Source organism: Brienomyrus brachyistius, unplaced genomic scaffold, assembly GCF_023856365.1.
Source record: "Brienomyrus brachyistius isolate T26 unplaced genomic scaffold, BBRACH_0.4 scaffold59, whole genome shotgun sequence".
NCBI lineage: Eukaryota > Metazoa > Chordata > Actinopteri > Osteoglossiformes > Mormyridae > Brienomyrus > Brienomyrus brachyistius.
The window spans coordinates 1,136,747-1,158,647 of record NW_026042334.1 but is presented as its reverse complement, the minus strand read 5'-3'; the positions used below and the strand labels follow the sequence as shown (position 1 = coordinate 1,158,647).

The 21,901-nt window shown below is 46.1% G+C and overlaps 1 protein-coding gene across 1 annotated transcript in view; it reads left to right on the top strand.

The window, feature by feature from the left end:
* Positions 1–21,901, top strand: part of LOC125725022 (seizure protein 6 homolog) — a 164,878-nt gene that overhangs the window by 63,222 nt on the left and 79,755 nt on the right.

Below are 21,901 nucleotides of genomic sequence, written 5' to 3'. Positions count from 1 at the left end.
TCAGTTGATTCATTAAGGCAGGCAGTGGCAGACCCTAATCTCGTTATCTAGTAATTCTCATTACTAAATGCCCTTTTTGTTGAGCATGTGCTGATAGCTTATCGATCGTTGATAGCTTATTCATCGTTGATAGGCTATTCATCATTTCCTGGTGCATTGGTTCACCGCGTACCATCTCTCCAAAGACAGGAACGGGGTGGGGGTGGGGGGGGGGGTGTACTGTAACCCAAAAATGGCATCCAGTACAATTTCCCCCATCAAGAAAGGAATTGTGTTCTGAGTTCAGCCTCCTGAGGGCTAATATTTTCATGCCATCGCTTTTCGTTTATGTATAGATTTCCTGCTGTCGCCAAAAGTAGAGATGATAATTTAATGATAATTCATCTGTACTCGGATGCCACCGAGATCTGCGAAGAAAACCTATTTCAATCAGCCGTGAGGAGGGGAATGTGGCAACGTGGATCGGCCCATCTCCAAGATCAAAGTGGTTTCCTGAATGCTGCTTATGCTGATGTTTTCAGTGTAATTAAATACGATATGAGGACCAGAATTAGTGTTAGAAAAATGGTGAACTTAGCAGGGAGTTGGAAAGTGTAGCAACTGACCATCATTTGGGATGTAGGGGTTTCGTGATGAGAGGTATCTAGGCAGAGGGAAATCATTTGGCACACCTTAGCCCCATCTCTCTGTGGTTCAGAGATGAATAACAATTTGATTCATAAATATTTAAGTGCACAGGAGGTCCCCCCCCCCCAACTCCAAACATAGATTTTCATTAGCTATTCTGACCACTGTGGCTCTCCATGGGTAAACACACATAAATAAATCAACTCCCAGCTCAGACTGAGTCGTGAACAGAACCCATCACACAGATCAAAAGGCTGGGTAAAACACTTGGGTTTTCCAGAGCCATGTTTCGACAGGCGTACTTAAGCTAGTGTCTATAAGCGTGGTATCCGGCCAGAGGGGGCGCCAAAGTGCTGGATTAGCGTACGGTGCTTAAACACGGTTTATCGCATCAATTTTTCAGCGATCTTGGAGGCATGATCTTGATCCTCCCTTTTCATTTTCAACAGTAGACAGTCAGACAAGGTTGTTACCTTAATTTTTAATAAAAAATGAGTCCTCCCCGAGCCCTACGTCTGTTTCATTTGTTACCGCTGCTTGCAGGCAGTTGTACGAAATACGGGCGGCCCAATCTTTTATTCAAAGTGAGATTAGCCTCAATTTAGCAAATGAAACTGAATAACATTTATGTGATTCCTTCAGCAGAGCAAGCCTTCGAGGCTAATGACCGACTTTTATTGCTCATCATTCGGAAGTCCCCTCTAGCTTGCAGTGTTCACAGTTAGCCAATTGCAGATACTGACTGCTGCCCCGAGCCCGAGAGCTCCCGAGCCGGACCGTGACGCGAGCCAAGACCATTCCTGGTGCAGCCTTGGTATTGGGTTAGAATGTGGGCTTGGTTTACCCAACAACCTTGTGACATCACTGGGTGAAAAAAAAAGATTTCTTCCAAATGTAAAGTGCTGTGTGATATGTGTTTTAAACATGGCTATTCTGCTAAATTAGCTCTGTTTGCATTTTTCTGACACAACAGTTATGTGTGGTTTAGCTACATTAAATAAAGACATTCCCTCAATCGGCATTTGGTCACACAACATTTTTAAAGAGAAACTGTGATTTCATTTAATCAGTAATCAAATTGCAATTTCCTGTTTAACCTTTTGACCAAATTGAGGCCCAAATGTAATATTCTGAAATATTTGTATCATCCAGGCTGCGTGTGTTTTAATACATTGGAAATAACCTGAAACTTAATATAAATGTGAGTTCTTGGTAAAAGAATGAAGCGTGTTAAATTATGATTATGCAAATAATGCAGAAAAACAAATGCCCGTGGATGGTATTAGGTACAGTCAGTACAATGGAAAAACACCATTTTAAAATGCTATCCGGTTTTTGGTAGGTTTTGTTTGGGTTTTTTCCGCACATTTCCCCGCATTTTCGTATATGCTTTTTTGTTTTACAAGTTGAAAAGTTGAAATATATAGAAAATGCAGCAAGCAAAAAAATAAATAAATAAATAAATAAATAACCTTCCTGTTATTGGCAAGCAGTGTTTTACAGAGGGTTACCGAAGAAAATACCACAAAAATAGTGAAAGTGGCTTTATATGGAACTTCTCCCACTTGTCAGATATTACTTACTCTGGTTGCTTGTTTTTGTAGTAATAACCATGGCAACTGTGAATGATCATCACCCTAATTGCTATTGTTGTGTCAGCTTGTGCGAGTTCGACAGCAGAGATTGGTGAAACCCTGCTGCCTCACCCCCCCCCCCCCCATCAGCGTACAGTGCAATACTTTGCCCTCCCCTGACAGGCGGTCGCGCCTTAGTGCTGTTTACTGGCGTCATCCATTCTGCGATGACACTTTCCATCTGCTGGTTGCCTGGCGGCGCTTCAAGTCCCTCGTGCACCCGCGGGGGCGTATTTATCAGAGTTAGGGAGCGACGGCACCCCCTGTCATAAATAACGAGGTTCTGTGTGGGGGACCTCTGGGGCCTAGTTCGCCCCTCGCGTTTTTTGCTCCGGGCGCCGCTAAACGAATTGTCTCGCGTGTTGGATGTCAGACAATGGTACGTGGAATGCAGCAGCACTAAGGGGCGGGGCTTTGCTGCTGTGTGGCGGGGGGGGGGGGGGGGCGTGTGGAGAGAACCTGGGATTGGTTTGTTGGCAGGGGAGGAGGGTGTCTGGGGCTGCTCAGATTGGTGCTGTGCAGTGATGCTCCGGCCTCCCTGCCATATAGAAGTCTAGGCGCGGCTCCCCCGCTCCAAATGTGAGGGCAGGGGTGCCAGAATAATCGCAAAACAGACCCGCTTAGCCCTCTGCTGAGAGGTCTGAGTTGCCATGGCTCACGGATGGAGCGGGAGACGTGTTCGAGCGGGAATCTCATTACGGTGGACGAGTGCCGCTTTCCTGAAAAACAAAGGGAAGTGTTTAATTAGATTGGAACATTAAAGACACGAGATTAGTTCCGCTGACTGAGTATCTGCAGGGTTCAGATAGGAGTCGGCACCACGGAGGTGTCAGAAATGAGGCATAACGTGCATTTTAACGAACCCTCTCTCCCCAGCTGCGTATGCGTCTCTACTCTGACGTTAAAAAAAAACCTTAGTCTGCTTCTTAGGATCGTACTAGACCGCAGGCCTGTGAGGGTCTGCCCTGATCCGTGAGGTCTGTGGGGCCGGTCCGCATGCTGATTAGCCGGACCTCAGGCTTTAGTCGCCCTGCCGATTTCCCCCTCGGTTTGGAGTAAATTACAAAAGCGATATCTGAATGCGGCATGTCCGGAACAATGATTATAAACACATTCTGACAGATGTTTTATTTAATATTTGCCGTGTTCTCCGGTTGACTGCGGACTGTTTAATGACTGGCGGAGGTAGTTTGGTGTCGTTCGAAATGAGCACTCGGCTCTTTCCCTTCCGTTCATTCATTTATATGGGGGAGGGGGTGGTGCTGGTGGTTCTACTGCTTTTTACTGCACCTGGAAACATTCAGACCTCAGTTGTATGGCTGGGGCCGCATGACGCACAGCCCAGTTAAGCAGCTGGGTGTTTTGTCTCCCCACTGCATTTGTGTGCAGGTGCAGTGGATTTATTCATGTATTTCAGAAGCCCATGGGAGTTTTACTTAAGCAAAAATATTCTGGGGGCTCATGGAAAAATGATTGGTTGAGAGAGATAACCAATCAGACTGTAGAGAAGGTGGGTCTAAGCAACTAGAGAAGGTGGGACCAGCCAATCATATGTCTTTGTCCCGCCTCCTCTAGTTGCTTGGACCCACCTCTTTTTATCTCTCTGAACCAATCACTTTCCTTCTGCCCTCAGAACATTTTTGTGTAAGTAAAACTCCCACAAGAGTTTCAGAAAACATTACAGTTCAAACAAAGCAAATGTTTCCTGATTAATGTCAGAGGGTGCTGGAATGAGTTTGTCTCCATGGTTAGAAATTTACAGCAAGCAGGTCCCAGCTTTTTGGGATCCCTCAAGTACAGAATTCCATGACAATAGGTTTCCAGAAAATCCTCTGGCAGGGGCGTATACAGGGGTAGGGGAAAGCTGATTGGCCCTTGGAGTGCCCCCTCCCCTGTCACTCAGCGATTCAAAGCATATCACTGGGTAATGATGAGGTTGGCTCCACTGTATGAATTATGGCCCCTGTTATGCCCACCCCACCCCAAAAAAATACACTTGTTCTCAGGTTATTAAACGGCTAGACCCCATCTGGCTGAAGGCGGAACGGAGGCAACAGGTTAGACCGACATTGGATCAGACCGGACGCCAGGGATTCGGACTAAATCCAGCCTGTAACCTGCATCCCCGGAAGATTCCGGTACTCTAAATGGGGTTTTAGGTGGTAAGCCCCCATCCAGATGAAAGGAGGCGGGGGAAGGAAAAAACGCGGGGTGGAGGTAACGAACTGTGAGGGAGAACGATTAATAAAAGAACCGTGGGGGAGGCACACCAGTGTTAATCCTGATTAAAACATAAATGGCATTCTGGCGACCCCCCCAGAATAAACTCATTAAGTTTTACGATGTAATAAATGAACCAAGCTTGGAACTATGGCGTGCGCCGCCGCCCCCCCCCCGCCCACCGCCTCCCTGCCCTAGCCTGGCCAATTGGCTGTGACAGGGAAATCATTGGCCACCTGGGGGAGATGGGACTCTGGGATGCCTGGTGCCGACTGCCAGCGTCTCCGAACTGATTATCAGTTTACGTGTTAATCTCCGGCACAGCCATCCGAACCGAGCCTTGTGCTAATGGTGGTTACTTTCATGTGCCGGTGTTTCCACGCAGTCGATGTGCTCCGGCAGTCAGGATACTCGTTTTGCGGACATCCGGTCACGTAGCTTGTTATTTTGGATCGTAATGTTTAATGAAGCTAGCTGTTATTTCACCTTTAGCTTTGTAACTCGCGCGCTGCGCTTCCCGAGCCGTATAAACAAAATGCATGCACATTTTTAAAAGCATCACCTCCGGAAAGGAGGGGGGGGGGGGGGTGTTGGAGAATTACCAGGACTTTCCAGAGTTCTCTTTAGTGGCCTTTCTAATGGGCTGGATTAAAGTGCCTTTCTGCAGTGTCATTGCATTGCCCCCCCCCCCCTAACAAAGAGGTCACCTTTGATGAGCGCATTAAAACCCATTAAGATTCAGGATGTTCTGGAGGCTTCTAATGGAAAAGGTCTGCTGCACCAGAACGTGTGGAGAGCAGTAGACGGTTGGAGCTGCTGTGGCCACAGTAGGTGAGGTAAGAAAGACCATATTTTGTCTTTCTCAGTCTAGACGGCACTGCCTGCAGAGTGGGGGGGTGTCGACAGGTCACTGGTATGAAGTCTCACATTTTACCCATAGAACTCATTCTTTTGTCTTTGCTACTATTGTAATGTGGTTAAAGCAAGCAAAAGAGTTTACACCAGTGACGGATGTTACCTACGAAGGCTTACCTGAATACACATAAAATGTGCAGGATACCCTCTTTAGCCCCCCAGCATTCATTTCCAGGTTATAAACAAATTTTTCAGGGTGACCCAAGGCAGTGAAATATAGATTTTGGATTGCAGTTATAGACATCATTGGTCGGATTGATGTTTTTTCAGTGTCTGTTTAACTGTGTTATTCTGTAGTAATAATAATAGTGAAAAAAGCCAAATATGTGAGTGTAAGGAGTGCTTTTTCATGGCTTACAGTTTTCACAGAAATGTACTTGTAAGTTTCCCAACTCGCTGTTTTCTCCGTGGTTAGGTTGACATCTATGGGGAGATGTTTAGGGGTTGTGCAACGGTAGAAACCCGATTAGTAGAATCCGACATGTTTTCATCCAGCCTATGGCGTGCGGAGGTGTGACTCACCAGAGGTGGTTTGTGCTTCGTACCAGGAAAAAAAAGGTTAGGTCTTGTCACAAGTTGGCTATCGCCTCTGTAAGCCGTTCAGCACCGCTTGTTAAATGCATCGTAGACTGCAGGTGCAGTTCTAGTTAGGACAACAGTTGTGAAATAAACCCCTGAAATGCTGTCTTTCTCCTACGGAGAGCTAGCAAACATTTTATGACACCTGTAATCATTTTTTATTATGTGGCAGACCCTTGTTTTATGTGGAAAAATATAAATGAAAGTGCAGGGTGATGGTTGGCATTGAAATTCAGCCGGGTAGCTGATGTTACTGCCTACGACGTGATACATGTGACCTTATGGTAGGTATTACGGTCAGACGGCATGTTTCTGAGTATGTGCCCATCGCACCTTTGAGAGTTTGCCGCTGCCCTCCCCCCCCCCCCCCCCCCCCCCCCGAGTGGAAAAATAGCAAAGTCTGAAAAATTAACCACTTAATGTCACATGACGTGGCCTCCTGTGTTGTTGACGAGCTTGTTGATATGTCGTGCTGGGTTAGCCTGCGTAAGAGACACGTAAAGAAGAAGACAAGTCATGAATGTCTGGCCGTCCTGAGCAGAAGAACTGGGAGAGCATAAGCTTTCTAAATATCAAGCTTTGGGGGTCCGTCTTACGCTTGACAGTGACATAGTCAATAATTCAGATAACAAACATCTCTCCACTGTTCGCAAGTCATGGATAGCATAAATGCATCACACTCAGGTATGTTTCAAAAACTGAGAAACTCCACCTCAGATATCCTGAACAGAGGGCATTCAGACAGCAGACAGTGATGTTAAGTTATAAAGAAGACTCCCATCACATCCACGGTAACCTAAGCTTTCCCTCCCTGATCGTTGGTGGGTCCTTGAAGGGTAATTCTTTGTGAGTCATCCATCTTTCTGCATGGAAGGACTCAACCACCGATGTCGATGGCGAGGCGCCCAAACCAGCGGCAAGGCCCGCTGTTGTGGCACGACGTCGTGGGAGATCTCCACGCAAAGAGTGGTGCCAGGAAAACGCCTCGCAGTGAGCGTGCTGGCGCGGGAGCAAGAAAAATCAACCGGAATAAAGGCATGTCTGGATTAAGGCTCGTTAAGGGAAAGAACAGCCTTAATCGCTCTTGTTTTGAGCGGGCTCCCAGGGAGTCGGAATTGCTTATCTGTTGCTCAAGGGTGGATGTTTTCTCCAGCTGAACGAAACGTATACGCATGTGGAAAATTCACAATTGCTAAAAAGTGGTTTTGGAGACAATAAAACGCTATTAAATAAAAGAACGCATGTTTAAAAAGAGCCATCTATGACTAGACGTAATTATGTTGTTACTCTCCACACAACATTAATTTGTTGTCAAAACACTTCCACTGAAATGGTGACACTGTATTTTCATAAAATATTAATAATTTTGAAATGTAGAGCAGAATCCTACTGATTCCTTTCCCTGTCGTAATGCTCCCCTCGGCATCCCGAACACGGTAAATTAGCTAAGCACCGTGGGTAGTGTTTCTTTGTACGGTACAGCATAACCCACTTAGTGCAAGCCCATTATTCTTACTTCTTTTGCCCTGGAGAGGAGAGGAATAAATTGCAAGTGAAAGAATAAATACTAGTCAACCATCATGAAATGGTATTGGTTGTTGTTTAAGCTCATTGCACCTTGTTTGCCACTAATAGCCATAAATGCTAATTTTTTGCATTTAGCAATTTTAGCATTTAGTATTTTTAGTATCGAGTCCTCCAAATCGGGGTCTACAGGTGAACAAATTCAGCTGACCCTCGCTAGCCACAGTGAGGTTCATTTGGGTGGAAAATCGGGTGGAGAACGTGGTGGAGCCAAGCCTTGTGCTGAAGGTTCCTGCTGGGTTAAATGGTGTTCTTTTGTGTTTGAGGACCTTGTACATTTTTTGGTCCCTGTTTTCCCCGAAGGGGCCCTTTTTATGCAATCGCCGATGGCGTGCTCTTTTGTCCCGTTGCGTAGCAGTGCTGGGTCCCGTAACCTTCCGCGCTGCTATACCGGTCTTATTGTAAACTCATGCATGCCAATAGCTTAACCCTTATCTGACAGGACAGGCAAGAACAGCAGCGCTAAGGACAGCGCCTCTGCTTGGTTTAATGAACCCGAAGAACCATGAGTCATTTAAACAAAGCCGTAGAAGGAAAATGGGTAAAAACAAAATGCTTTTTTCAGCCTCCCACAAGAGAACTGAGAGAGTCTGTGTTCTTTTTGGGCACAAAAGGATTTTTTCCAGTTTTTTTTTCAGAGTTATTTTTCCATACTCACAAAGGTAATTTTTCCCCCCTTAACTATACAGAGAGTATTAATTCCCTAAAGGAATTGGTACTCTGTTCTACTTCTGATTACTCTCATATCACTTAATGTATTGCAGGGGAAGATTATACAACACTATAAATGGCACTGCCCTGGTGTTATGGGAGCGAGACTGAGGTCGTATCTTAAGAATCCTGACGAAAGGCAGTAGTTCGCAGTAGGAGTTCCACCTCAAATTGCGTTACTCACTTCAATAACGCAGATGGCTTCTTTTGCCTGTGGATGCTATATTCTAAATTAAATGTTCCTCGTGAAAACAGAGGCAAATTAAATTGGATGTAAGTGGCTCTGCTCTTGTTCCCTTCCTAGAGTAGCCTGTTACATGCAGCCAACTCAGCTGCAACTGAGAAGGACAATGTTGGGGGGGTGGGGGGTAGGATGGATAGGGAGTTGGGCAGGTTCCAAAACTGGGATTGACCTTTTGTACCGATGGGGCCTGGTGCATGTGACCTCAGGAAAAGTGACGTTTACGAAGCTCATTCGAAGAAGCAATTTCAAATCACTCACATTGATTCCCTTTTGAGCTTTGTGTGTGGGGGTTGCGGGGTACGGTGAATGGGGTGCGAAGCCTACCTGGAGATAAAGGGTCTGCGGCTTTTCATTTTTCATGCTGTGGCTTCGATAAGATGAAATTACCCTGTACTGCCATAGGAAAGACTCTGGCTGGTGGGAGAGTCTATAGCTTTGTAGCTATTTAGTAAAAAAAAAAAAAAAACGGGATTCATTTATGTCCTGTTATAGCCCTCCATTATCTTAAACTTTAAATAAAGTCTGAACAGCTGGGGATTGGGCTTAAACACGTTCTTTAAAGAGGCGTGATTTCATTCATAAATAAATATGCACTGTTACCTTTAATGAGATACTTTCGTGCATAGTAAAAGCAAGCATTTTGAACAATAGATGTATTAATCATTAATTATACTAATTGTGTCCCAAGGCGATTGAGTAAGAAATCGGTGATTTAAGGGAGTCTTTAGCCCACGTTTGCTTAGCAATGCGGATGAGCCTGAGCGTGGTGTGGGGTCGTCAGTACGGAAGGAGTTGGTACCTCACACACCCTCTCCAGGGGATTCGCATCCTCCTCCTGTTCCGTTTCCACCGGTGCGTCATTCCTCATGATGAGATGAAGACATTCATTTCTCTCACACACTGTCTTTCGTTCATATATCCTCTTACAATTGCATGCCATTTATTCAGTTTTGTTTTTTTTTTTTTTGACCTCGTCTTTCAAGCACCAGAATTTCCAGGTGACAGGGCCACGAGGCCGCAGTCCCGTCGGCCGGTCACTTGGAAATCGGCGAGGATAGTCAGCATGCTGTTATCCTCTCCTACTTTGAACACTTCGGCAGAGCTCGCCTCAGCTGCCTGACACATTTAGGTCTTGTGTTTCACATGCTGTCACGCTGAGGTGAACACAAATATATTTTAATCACTTCTATTTTATATTAGTCAACCAGAAAATGTTTTGTTTACTAGTAGTTTTTTTTTTTTTTTTGCTTGTTCCTGTTTTATAGATAGAATATGGTAGGTCCCTGGTTGGCTACACTCCATTTTCATGTGGCGCAATGGGGAAGTTGATGAGCTCCATCCGCCCCCACCCCAGGCAAAGAGCTGGGGGGCCCTACAGCTGGGTGCCTCAGCTGTCTCTCCTCCCGTGCCAGTCGATGGGTTGGCACCAATAGCCGGGACTCCATTCATCGATCCCGCCCACCTGCAATGTGTCTCCACTCATTATGCAAATGAGGGCGTGACCTTTTCCAATGGGAGGAGGAGGAGCAGGGGGCTTTTTAAAGGTACAGAGGATGCACACCAACCTGAATGAGGCTCGTGAGAGTGTGTAGGATGGTGCATCTGGAGACTGTCGAGATACCACAGTGTTTCCAGCCAAAGATCCTGAACATCCTGTAACACCTGGGAGGCACCTCATCAAACATCTTAATGTGTCTAAGTCCATGCATATAATTTGCATGCTTAGCTCTTCCCACCGTCACCTGCGTCGTCACCGTTACAAACTGTTCCCCATGCGTCTCTGCAGAACAGGGAAAGCCCACTTTGTGACACGACCGAGGTGACGGTTCGCGTGTTAAAAGGAAGCGAAACATTCACGTTTCCACGTAATATCTTCTGCTTCCAGTTTGGTCAGCAGCTGTAGGTGCATTCGCCGTACCTAGTGGAATTATGTAACTCCAGTTTTGGGTGTGTCTTCAATTGAATGTACTTGTTATTTATCATGTTTACATTATTTTTAGTGCCACAGTGAAACAGGGGAGGGGGGTTCTTCACGTAAATGTACTGTAAAATAATTATTTAGATGATTCTATCAGTTTAGTCTTACTTACTTGTCCTGGACAGTGTTATCTATGATTGTAGGTGAATTGGTCATAAATTCATTATAGTGTGAGCGCCGTGGTAGATTGGCATCCCTAATAGGGGATGCCAGTTCCTTTGTCCTGTACCGTATTCTTCCTGGTATAGACTCCAGTCTCACCCTGACCTTGTATTAAGTCTTGTGTTTTAATGCAGTTGCTGTGCATATATTTATGACTATATGACTATCCTCCAACTATTCTCGGACTCATACATAATGCATATGTCATTCGTAATCAACATAAAACATGCTGCAATTTGTCTTAATTGCAAAAAAGGTCTGGCTGCAAAATATTTAAGGTATAATAAAAGTATATTTCAGCTCAAGTGTAGGAATAACGGCGTCTTACAAGGAAGGGTGACCACTTTGTTTTGGGTAAAATACAAGTACGGGCTTAAATTTAGTGGGTTACATTTAGCGTAGCGGAGTCATCCCATATATTTTTATAATGGCTTTTGATAGGAAGGATATGATTTATGGGGCGGCATGGTGGTGCAGTGGTTAGCACTGTCGCCTCACACCTCTGGGACCCGGGTTCGAGTCTCCGCCTGGGTCACATGTGTGCGGAGTTTGCATGTTCTCCCCCTGTCGTCGTGGGGTTTCCTCCGGGTACTCCGGTTTCCCCCCACAGTCCAAAAATATGCTGAGGCTAATTGGAGTTGCTGAATTGCCCGTAGGTGTGCATGTGTGAGTGAATGGTGTGTGAGTGTGCCCTGCGATGGGCTGGCCCCCCATCCTGGGTTGTTCCCTGCCTCGTGCCCATTGATTCCGGGATAGGCTCCGGACCCCCCGCGACCCAATAGGATAAGCGGTTTGGAAAATGGATGGATGGATGGATATGATTTATATGGGTAAGCAATGCTTAAAGTTTACATAATTTCTGAGGGGGGTGGGGGTCTTTAATTCAGCCAGGCTGCCCTGTCTGCTGGGAACGAGCATGAATTCTTGCCTGCGGATCCTTTAGCCGTCGGTACGGCGCCGGCTTCCGGCGATGAGAGATCCGGCTCTTTCTTGCGATTGCAGTGGGCTGATCCCAGAGGAGCCGTGTGACTCGCTTCGTGAAAAAGGGAGCAAATTGGTAGATCTTTGAGTCGGAAGACTGAGTGCCACCTGCCTTGTTTCCTGGAACGAGGCCAAAACGAGGATCTTAAAAAAAAAAGGGGGGGGGGGGCCCTGATGCAGGGAATCAAAGAGGGCAGAGTAATGTGCTAACAGCCACCTGGGAATGTATTTGTTTGTACGCTATCCTTAGTCATCATTTTCATTTCGTTTTATTTTTTTTTAACATTTACAGATTCACGTGTCTGCTTGGAGCACGTGAGAGTCGGTCGTCTGCCATCGTCCCACGCAGCTGCGAACGCAGCGAGGCCTCATTGGCTTAACACCACACAGAGAGGGCGGCAGTGTCAATGTCTCACTTATCATAAACACATCCGCCGGTGTGGCATCTCTGCGATATAACAGACCTGTGTTTTATTTCTAGCATTTCTAGCGGTTCATACCAGCACTATTGTGGACATACTGACAATTAAAGAAAAAGAAAAAAAATTAATTACAGTTTTGATATATAGGGAAATTCTGTTTTTTTCCTCCATTTTACCTGAGCTATAAATTATTCCCCTACCCAAAAGGAATCATTTATATTGTCTTTTGTCTTACCCCCCCCCAAACTCTTTTTTTTTGGGCTTTGAAAAGGTTTCACGTCCTGAGAAATTGTGTACAGGCTTTGTGTTTTTGTTTTTTTTTGCACATGTCGCAAATTACCTTTGTTGTCTTTCATCAATGGAAGAGGTGTCAGATGAATTCAGTTTGCTTTTCAGAAACGCCGGGACAGCTCTCGTCGTGACAGAATAAGGCTGTGGGAGAATGCATTGTTCCCTGTCTTGGAGTTTCAAAGGACCCCGCATTGCATCAGTCAGTATGCGGGATAATGAAGAGCGCTCGTCTGTGGAGTCTAACACGCCGTGTCACTTGTGTGTCACTCTTAAAGTTTTGTGTAAACTGTTTGTTTACTTTGGCATCTCAGCCGTGGAAACAAAAGTTTCTTTTGTGGATTTTTTTTTTTTTAAGAGTTTATTTTTTCTTTAAAAGTTCAAAGAGGAAGAAAAGGTCTCTGGTCATGTTTTGGACAAATTTTGCAAGGAGAGGACAACGTGGCGTTGTGGTCGCTTTGTATCGCTGGGGTCGGGAGGTCACATGGTCTCGTGGTCACATGGTCACATGGTCTCGTGGTCACATGGTCTCGTGGTCACATGATTTGCTAACAGAGGGCAGCATGGTGGTGCTCTGGTCGCTTCACACCTCGCCACATGTTGCACAAGTTTCCTTCAGGTATTCTAATTACTTTTTGCAATCTAAAGGCATGCAGTTAGGTGAAGTGTGTGCTTTAAATATGAAATATTCAAGTTTATATTCGGTACTTTGCTTTTCCCTATTTGGAAATCAGCACTGAAATTTTTTAGTTCCTCATGTTCCAGGCCCACATCCAACCATCAGGCATATATCAGTATTTCGGTGAAGTCTTGACTTCCTGTCCATAAATCCTACTTGAAATGACACGTTTATCCCTAAGTCAAGTTAATGAATGCTCAGTGCGAGCCAGGTTGCATTAAATTAACTTCTTAAAAAATATTTTTCTGAAACCAGCCACGTACAGCAAGGCGTCTAGCACGCGCAATCCTTGTGTTGATGGCCTCGATTATTGTCAGCTACCAAGGTAATTTCCTGCTTCAGCTGTAATTTCTGTTGAACAATCTCAAAATATCAAAGCAATCTATGCTTTGAGAAGAAATAAATTCTTTTTTTTTTTCATTGTCAGTCAATAAGAACTAAAATCTGAGTTGGAAAAAAAAGGAAAATGTGGATGAAATAGCCGACGCTCTCGTTTGGCTGTTTGCATTCATTCTTGTTCCGATCTTTACCCCATATTCCTTCTACAATGGGGGCACTAGAGGATTTGCTGTACCCTTTTATGGGTTTACGGAGCTTCTCATGTGAAGCATTTGATGAATAATGGTGATCAAATTATATATCTCCGCATGAAATACCCGTTAGAACCAAAGATTACTATCGCTGTGGGAGCTCATGCTGTACTTACATTTATCTGTATCTGTATATCCAGGGATATTATGGGTACTTACCTGCTTTGATCTGAAGGCAGCAGTGGGTCTGCAGCAAAGGACGCGAGTCATGTGACACGGTGAATAAAGACCTGCTGGATGTGCAGCATCCTAGGGCTCCGAGCAGCTGCAGTGAAGATACCCCCACCTCGCACCGCCGATGCCATAAACAAGCTGCGCTACACTGCCTTTGTGAATGAAGGGACACAGACGAGAAGATGGAGAGGATCGTGTCCCATGGGCATCACAGTCACGCACCGCATGGCGACGTTTCAGTTAACGACGGACTGCGTCCACCACCGTGGTCCCATCCAGGCTATGACGGAGCTGAGAAATCCCCTATCGCCTAGTGACGTGTTCGCCGTTGTAGCAGAAAGCGTTACTCACGCGTTTATGGTGGTGCTAGAGCATGCAAATCTACCCCGCTGCCAGTGCAGTCGTATAAAAATATAGCACATGCAGTCATGTACAATACATAATACTTGATAATGTTAAAAACAAAACGTGTTACTGGATTATGTATTTACTATATTGTAGTAAACAACGCATGACTGTATGTCTTGATCACTAGAGTACGGACATAGCTAAGAACGCAGATTAAACCAACAGAATACGCACTTCATATCATTCAGGTCTTACGAACCGTCAAGAGTTTATGGGCTGTCGATTGGTCCAAGATTTGAGGTGATGAGTGGCCCCTGTAACTCAGACGTTTCAAGGAGAACTTTGGAACGTTGCCAGCTGGAAGGGGTGTCATTATATGGCTCTTCCTCTGCATATTTAATCACTTTATGTGAACTTGAAGAATCAATAATCACTTGTCTGTTAGTGGGGCAGGATGTCTTAAAAACCAGTTTAACCTTTCCAACCTGTAACACAGCCACAGAATGAGTGAAAATTGTATTATAGATGCTCATTTGAGCAATGTAGCATGTAGCTAATAATGCAGTGTGTCATTTCAATATGCTAAATGTGCATTATCTGTGTCACTCCTTTGGTTGCTGAAACTTTAGATCAGATGTAAGGAACTTGTTCCACGGAGGGCCGGTGCAGGTTTTTGCGATGACCTCTCAATTAGCCAATAATGAAGCAGTGGTACTCAACTCCAGTCCAGAGGACCCACTGTTATTGGTTGATTGGGAGGCCATCCCAAAAACCCGCACCCACGCCGGCTCTCCATGGATCTGGTTCCGTACCCCCTTTGTAGATGTATCTGTGGCAAGTGCATCCGTTTCTTGCCTCATCTAATGTTGTGGGTCAGAGGTATCAGCCAACACCCTGCATGCAGCTGCTGCTGGAAACGCCACTGTTTCACCACAGGGAACAAGAGAGGGGCTTTTGTCCCCCCCTCCCCTTTTGATGGCCCCATTTTGACAGTTTCTGCTCGCTGTCTCTCGCCAGAGAGATGCTCGAGAGCGGGAGAATGGTTTTCCTTTTTTTCTTCGCCCCCCTCCCGATGCCAGCAAACATTGTTATGTCGCCGCTATGATTTCACGGCAGGTGCGGCGTGGGCTCGGTATGGTGGACTGGGAGGCAGAGGAACGTGGAAGCGGCCGAAGGCGGGCACGTGCGAAAGCCTGTGTGCTGTGAGATAATCCTCCGCCATGGAAATGATTAGGTTGGCAACGATGGCTCTTGCCAGTTCTTTAGCCAGTTTAATTGGAATCAGCGAGGGGCAGGCGGCCAATGTAGCATCATCCAAACCCAACTAATTATGGGACCCTTGTAACATACCGAACGTGAGCGCGTGGCTGCACAGCTAAGGAAACAAGTCAGATCAAAGGAACGCAATCTGTTCTTCTTTCCCCTCCTTTTCCTTTCATTTTATGCCATTGCTTTTTCGCTGCCTTCACCCTACTGGGAATATCACTTGTCAAGAAGTTAAGTGCTGGTCCTCATTATAAGGGAAGCCACGATGGACCGGGAAGGTGGGTCCGCGTCTTTTTTCGTCTTGGTGGGCACCCTAATCGTTCCTGTGGAATTATTTCATCGGAAGTCTCTTGACTGGCCGCTATCGATTAGCAGTCTGAGCGGGTGACTCTTTTGGGAGGAAGAATCGTCGGACATAAATCGGCCGCAGGGTTGGCCTCGGCGCAAAGGGCGGGCTCTGATTCATGAGCTGGACAGCTGTCCGGCACTAAAACAGGCCCAGAGCCTGTCTGGTTGAAAATATGATAGTGGTGTGGTCAGTAATTCATGGGGTACACTTGAGATAATCGGCCCTTAGATACTTGGCCACATGTTTGTTGCAGTGTAGAAAATTATCTTATCTCTGCTGAAAGCCCTTGTTTCTTGATATTTTTTCCCCCTCACACAGATATTATTTCTGGAATTATCTGAGCTATTCTCTAAAAAATTGCTTTTCGGAGCCATGACCTGAACTCGGTGTCCCAGCGCAGTGGTTCGTGGAAGTTTCATCCGTGGGTATTTGCATTGAAATTGGGGGGGAGGGTTGTTCACGATAAGCCAATTTTCTGTAACAAGCTTTGAAAAACTGAATGATAAACATCAAAGTAATCCCGGAGGCAGTTTGGTGCTCTGAGATTCTCCCCCTGTGTCTTTCAACAGCCGTTGATGGAAGCGATGGGGGGGCGGGGGGCGTGGCCAGTGAAGAGGAGTGGCTGGGAGTGGCGACGCGGACGAGCCATCGCCACTTTCACTGCACGTCCTCATCCTATGTCATGGTTTTGTGGTGCTCGTCGTGCCGCGTGGCCTCCTCAGTGGATGTCCATGCAGAGTCATTGCCAGGGGGCTGGAATCTGTTGTAAAAGAACATTTCAAGTGGTTCTTTATCTGTCTTGTATGCTTATGGGATTTTGAAACCCTGCCTTTGCCTGCTTTGTGGCTTCCGTGGAGCACGAGTCATGGCTTTAAAGGGGAGGACCGGTCTCTACAGCATGGGATGACTGCAGGACAGGAAGCGGTGTTCCCCTCCAAAGCAGGAAGCGGTGTTCCCCTCCAAAGCAGGAAGCGGTGTTCCCCTCCAAAGCAGGAAGCGGCGTTCCCCTCCAATGAGACGCCCAGGCGAGACAGGCCATGTGCTCATTGATTGATCTCTCCATCACCCTTCCGTCTGCTACATTCTGCCACCGTAAACCTCCCCTACCCTGCCCTCCACTGCCCCAGGAGTGCCCTCCTGATCAGTGAATTCTAAGGGGCAGGACGGGGTAATCGAAATATTGTTGAGGTAGCTGCAAATGTCTTCAGCTCTCAATTCCCATTTTCGGTTGGGTTTCTAAGTGGAAGTTAAATCCACCCCGTGTGCTGACTGCGAAGCTGCAGGCGCTCTCTTTGTAGCCAAGCGCATGCATGCATGTGGCGGCGCAGCATGCGCTCTTCGTGCTGCGGAGCTGCGTGGGCCCTGGCGGGGTGTAGCTCACTCCCACAGCAGATTACTGCACCCTGGTGTTGATAACAGCGGCACAAAGGTCTAGGCGCTGATGGTTTGTGGATTCCTGGGACGCGTGCCAGGGGTGTGGCGGCATTTCTTTAAATGTGGGCAGGGCTCTGTGTGACAGGAGCGATAGGAGAGAGGAGAATGGAATTGAACATGCGGCCTGCGCACGCAGCAGCTTGGATTCGGGTCTGTCAGCATGGCAGCATCGATTAGGACATTGTAACATCATGCTTACCATTTGCGGTGCTCGGCTAAGCAGGATGAATGGCCAGTTGTCTCAAGCCTGCTTCTCCTTTTAAAGATGGGCGGGTTCCTGTCCTTCGAGAGAAACAGCCTGCATGAGCAGCAGAGTCTGAAGAAACCCTCCCCCCCTCCTTCAGTCCCCCCCCCCCCAGACTCCTCACCGATGAGAAGACTTAAAATTCTAACTGTAAATCATTTTTATGGGGTTGCAATAAGGCTCCCCAACGTTGAAATGAGTGCCCCGGGATGCAGCATGCGGTGAGCAAACAGCCGGTCATGTCCTGGTGTATTTCATGGTGTGTCTTTGTCACAGCTATCATAAAGCATTGCTTTTGTTACCCCCAAAAGGAAACAGAAAAGCTAATAGAAAAAAGAATAGAAAAAGAAATAATTGTGATCTACCGTAATTCCCTAACAAATGCAGGCTAGCTATTCCATACCTGGAGTGGGTGCCGTGGGATCAATGGGATGCCCCCACTGCATTCTGTTTCAAGCTGTGAGGCCGGACCTGTTACTATACATTAATTTCATCCCTGCTAACGGCCCCAGTCCCAGGGCCAAATGAGAAGATGTAATATGCTGCCCTTAAACGAGGGCTTCCCAGTATGCCGACGGCGTACTTTCACACATCTGCATGCACGTTAGCCTGCGAGGAGCCTTAAGAAGTGGTGATCGGCCCTCCCTTCCTCGTACGACTCCTGGAAATCTAACCCCCCCCCCCCCCCCCCGCCCCGGTGGACTTCAAAGGTGGGGGGGGGGCTACAGTCTTCGTCAGCCCCTTAATGAGAACGCCAGCCCCCCAGACGCCAACCTGGAGCTGGCCTTCGCGATGGCATCGCGAACCTCGCGAGAGAGTGGGAGTCAAACACATTTGTTCTTTTCAGCATGATTGGTTCCCAGGAGCTCTGGAGGTGTTTGATCTGAAAATAACTTTGGAGGCAAAAAGGGGGCTTTGTTTGCCTGGCTCTTTGAAAGGAAGTCGGCCTTGAGCTCAGTGACAAAGTTGATGTGTCCATTTTGAAAAGCCGGCACTCAGGGTAAAAATACAAAACTTCAAAAAGTAATTACTGAGCCGCATGCTGGACTGCGAAATACCAGCACTCTGGCTTTTCTTTAAGCTACAACCATTAATATGTAAACAAATCCTGATTTAATCTTTCAAGCCTCCGTGTCTTTGGTTAATAGACTTGTACTGAAGTGATTTTCTGATTAAGGACTGAGGTGAACATATCTCGTTATGACATCATCTGGGAATCTGCACATGGCCAGTGAATGTGGAAATACCTGTAGCACAGACTGAGAATGTGTCCAGAAATGCACACTTGTTTGCTATGTAGTATGCAAAATATAGTATGCAATGTGATCAGTATGTTCCAGTCCTCAGTATGGATGAGACAGTAGGCGAACGGTACCCGGATGACATTCTACATTCTGCAAAATTCCCAAGTGTGCATCCGAAGGACGCTACGCTATCCCACAAGGCCACTGGAGCTGCAACCAGAGATGAAGAATTTTGCTTGCTCACAAATTTTTGTCAATAGGAGATGCCATCTCTGTATGAATTTAACTATAAAATAATTAAGCTGTTACAGATGTTGACTCAAACAGGGGCAAGCTATGTCATTGGTAAATATCCCGATCGGGTAATATGCAAGATGGCGACTGCAGTGTGTCTGAGTGCATGCATACTGTCCTCATTAATACATACAGTATGTACTGTATTAACAGTTGAGTAGTAGGCTTCTAATGAAATTCAGTATGAACTGCTTACGTATGCAATCCATCGAGGCCTAGCAGCGTCCAGTGTTCTTGCCGCAGTCCGAATCCGTATTTGGATTTATTTGTCTGGCACCATGGAGAATGTAGGTCCCTGTTGTTCTGAGCATTTCCCCAATGGAGTCAACTTTTTAGAACAATCCCTGACTCTTCTGGGGGACAAAAAAAATGTTTGTTCCACCAAAATCGCTGATTGATTCTGTGATCAGTAATCAGATTTATTTCACACGTCTTGGCTTGTGAACCAGAGGAATACCAGGTCTTTTAATGCCGAGCACAGTTTGATGACGTTTGAAGTTCAGAACGGGGGAAAAAAAAATTCCCAGTAAGAGGTCTAACTGCAGATGACTGCCAACGATCTCCCAGAAGACTTAGCAGAGTGAAAGACTTGCGGTGACGATGTCACTGAACTTCCGGCCCTGTAACATAATCAGAGGCAAGGTCAGCTCATCCAGGAAGTGAGAAATACCATGCAATCAGGCTCCTTCTGCCTTTCCCGAAGCTTCCTTAATGAAGCATGATATGCCCTGTGTAAAATGTTTGTAAAACCTTAAATAAGACATGCATACTTTCTTATGCTTATGCATGCATGGTTGATTGCATTGAAATGCATTATGAAAATTCTAAGTAAAGCCTTTCCCTGAATCTATTAACATTTATTGACATAACAATTTATTAATGTCGATGTGTTGCTTATTTAGGCACAGGACATACTGTAGACCATAAAGGCTGTAAAGATAAGCATAACTAGTGCCGGAAAAGCCCCAAGACCTGCCGCTTCTGCGTCTCTGTAATGGCTGAAGTTGGTCACGCATTTTACTCACATCACACAAAGTCTGCTTCTTAGAGCTGCTGTCCTCAGACGTCCTTTACAGTTTCTGGATGATCGGTCTTCGGCTTCCGCTTTTGCAGATTAATAAGGAAAACTGACAATAGATATCAGGAAGCTGTAATCGGAGGCTAACTGGTTCTGGCATAAGCTCTGTCGCCTCAGTGCCTGTCAAAAGAAGGAGTGAAACTTTAAGAAGAGACCGTGGGTGCGATTCTGCAGAGCCTGTTGAGTTTGATTAGGAAACTTTACTTCCGTGCCCCAAATGTTAATGTGATTAGATGAAAGATGAAATCTTTGACCTTGTGGAGACACACACAGGTGGAGAAGGTAGAGTATTAAGCTAAGTATCTCACCCCCCGCCCCCCCCCCCCCTTCAGGCTACACCCCAAGCCCCCAGTCCAAGCTGAAGTGACTTAAAACTCAGATCATGTCGGTGGTTTGTGAAGGACTGGCATCCTGCTTTCTAAATGGCCTGAAGAGCAGTATGTATATATTCCTGAGGCTCTAACGGAGGACGTCAGAATCAGATTTTTCTGGAAGCAGTGGTCTGTGAACCTCTCGTCTCTGAGTGGTTCTGTGACTGTCATGCAAACCCGACTTTTGCTTCAGTGGTGCTGTTAGATTCCAAACTGGGACATGTCTGGCGTGTTGTGGGAATATTAGAAAATACTTTTTATTTTTTTTTCTTGTTTTGAAACCCTTTGTTATGATGTTTCATTTATTACTTTTTTCCCCAGTTTTCCCATCTGCACACTTCACAAGTGCTGTTATGTTCAAGGCCAGAATAAATTAGAGATCTGCTTGAATGTCACCGCGTCCTTTAAAACTCGCACCCCGGGAAACCGTCCTTTATTGGCCTTGGATACTGCCGGCATGATTCAGCCTTCGCAACTCGACTTGCCGGTCTGTCGTTGTTCACCCGCAAGGATGCAGACTCGCGCTTGGCAACAGATGTTTTTCCGAGGATATTTCGCAGGCGCGTTCTGCCGCCATCATCGGGAATCATCATCGATTTGTCGAGAAAACGCATTCTGAAGCATTTCCTTGTTTTCCGAATTGGACCCACCAACCCAGAAAAAATCGCGATAGCCGGAATGCTCCAGTTCCACTGTCAGGTCCAACAGACCAGTTGGCTTTCTGTGCTAAAATCTTAATTGTACTAACGATGATCGATGCTGATGACGGATGCCTGGGGTACCTGGGGACGTCAGAAACATGTCGTTTTCGTGTGTGTGTGTGTGTGTGTGTGTATGACTGGCACCGTCGAATGTACATTCAAATTAATCCCAGTCAAAGAGTCAATATTTCACAAGGCTCTCTAGGGAACAAAACCCATGTTTGCGGTTGACGCCTTGTGAGAACAGGGAAAAAAACATCTCCATATTCCTATTGGAATTTGGTGGGGGGGGGCAGGAACCAGGCAACGCTGTTCTGTGTCGTTTGAGCTATCATCTTTTCCTTTTCAGCCAAGGCTGATTCCTTTTTTTTTTTTAAGGACTAAGCAATTTGTGCTGCCTGCTGCAAGAGATGGCTGCTGAAGAGTGTGTTTGTACTGTGAGCGCTGTTGTTTGAAGCAGATTGCTATTAACGCTGAGAGACTGCTATTAGAGCGGAAATGAGGCATTGTGGGGAGAAATCAGCACTTCCCCTGCCAAGACGCGGATCCCTGAAGGGCTTCTGATTTTTATCTTACCAGGTGCAGGTGGAGATATTTATGTTCCTGCACCACTATCATATTTGCTAATTAAGGCGGTTCTGTGCTAAATCTTTACTTTTAATAATTGGCAAGGGGGAGGAGAAGATGTATTCAAATGAGCAATTATCTTGGGGCAGGTTATCTGTTTGGCTTCACGCGCTGGCCGGCTTTTTGAAAGGGTCTCTCGCTCTAATCCATCTACTGT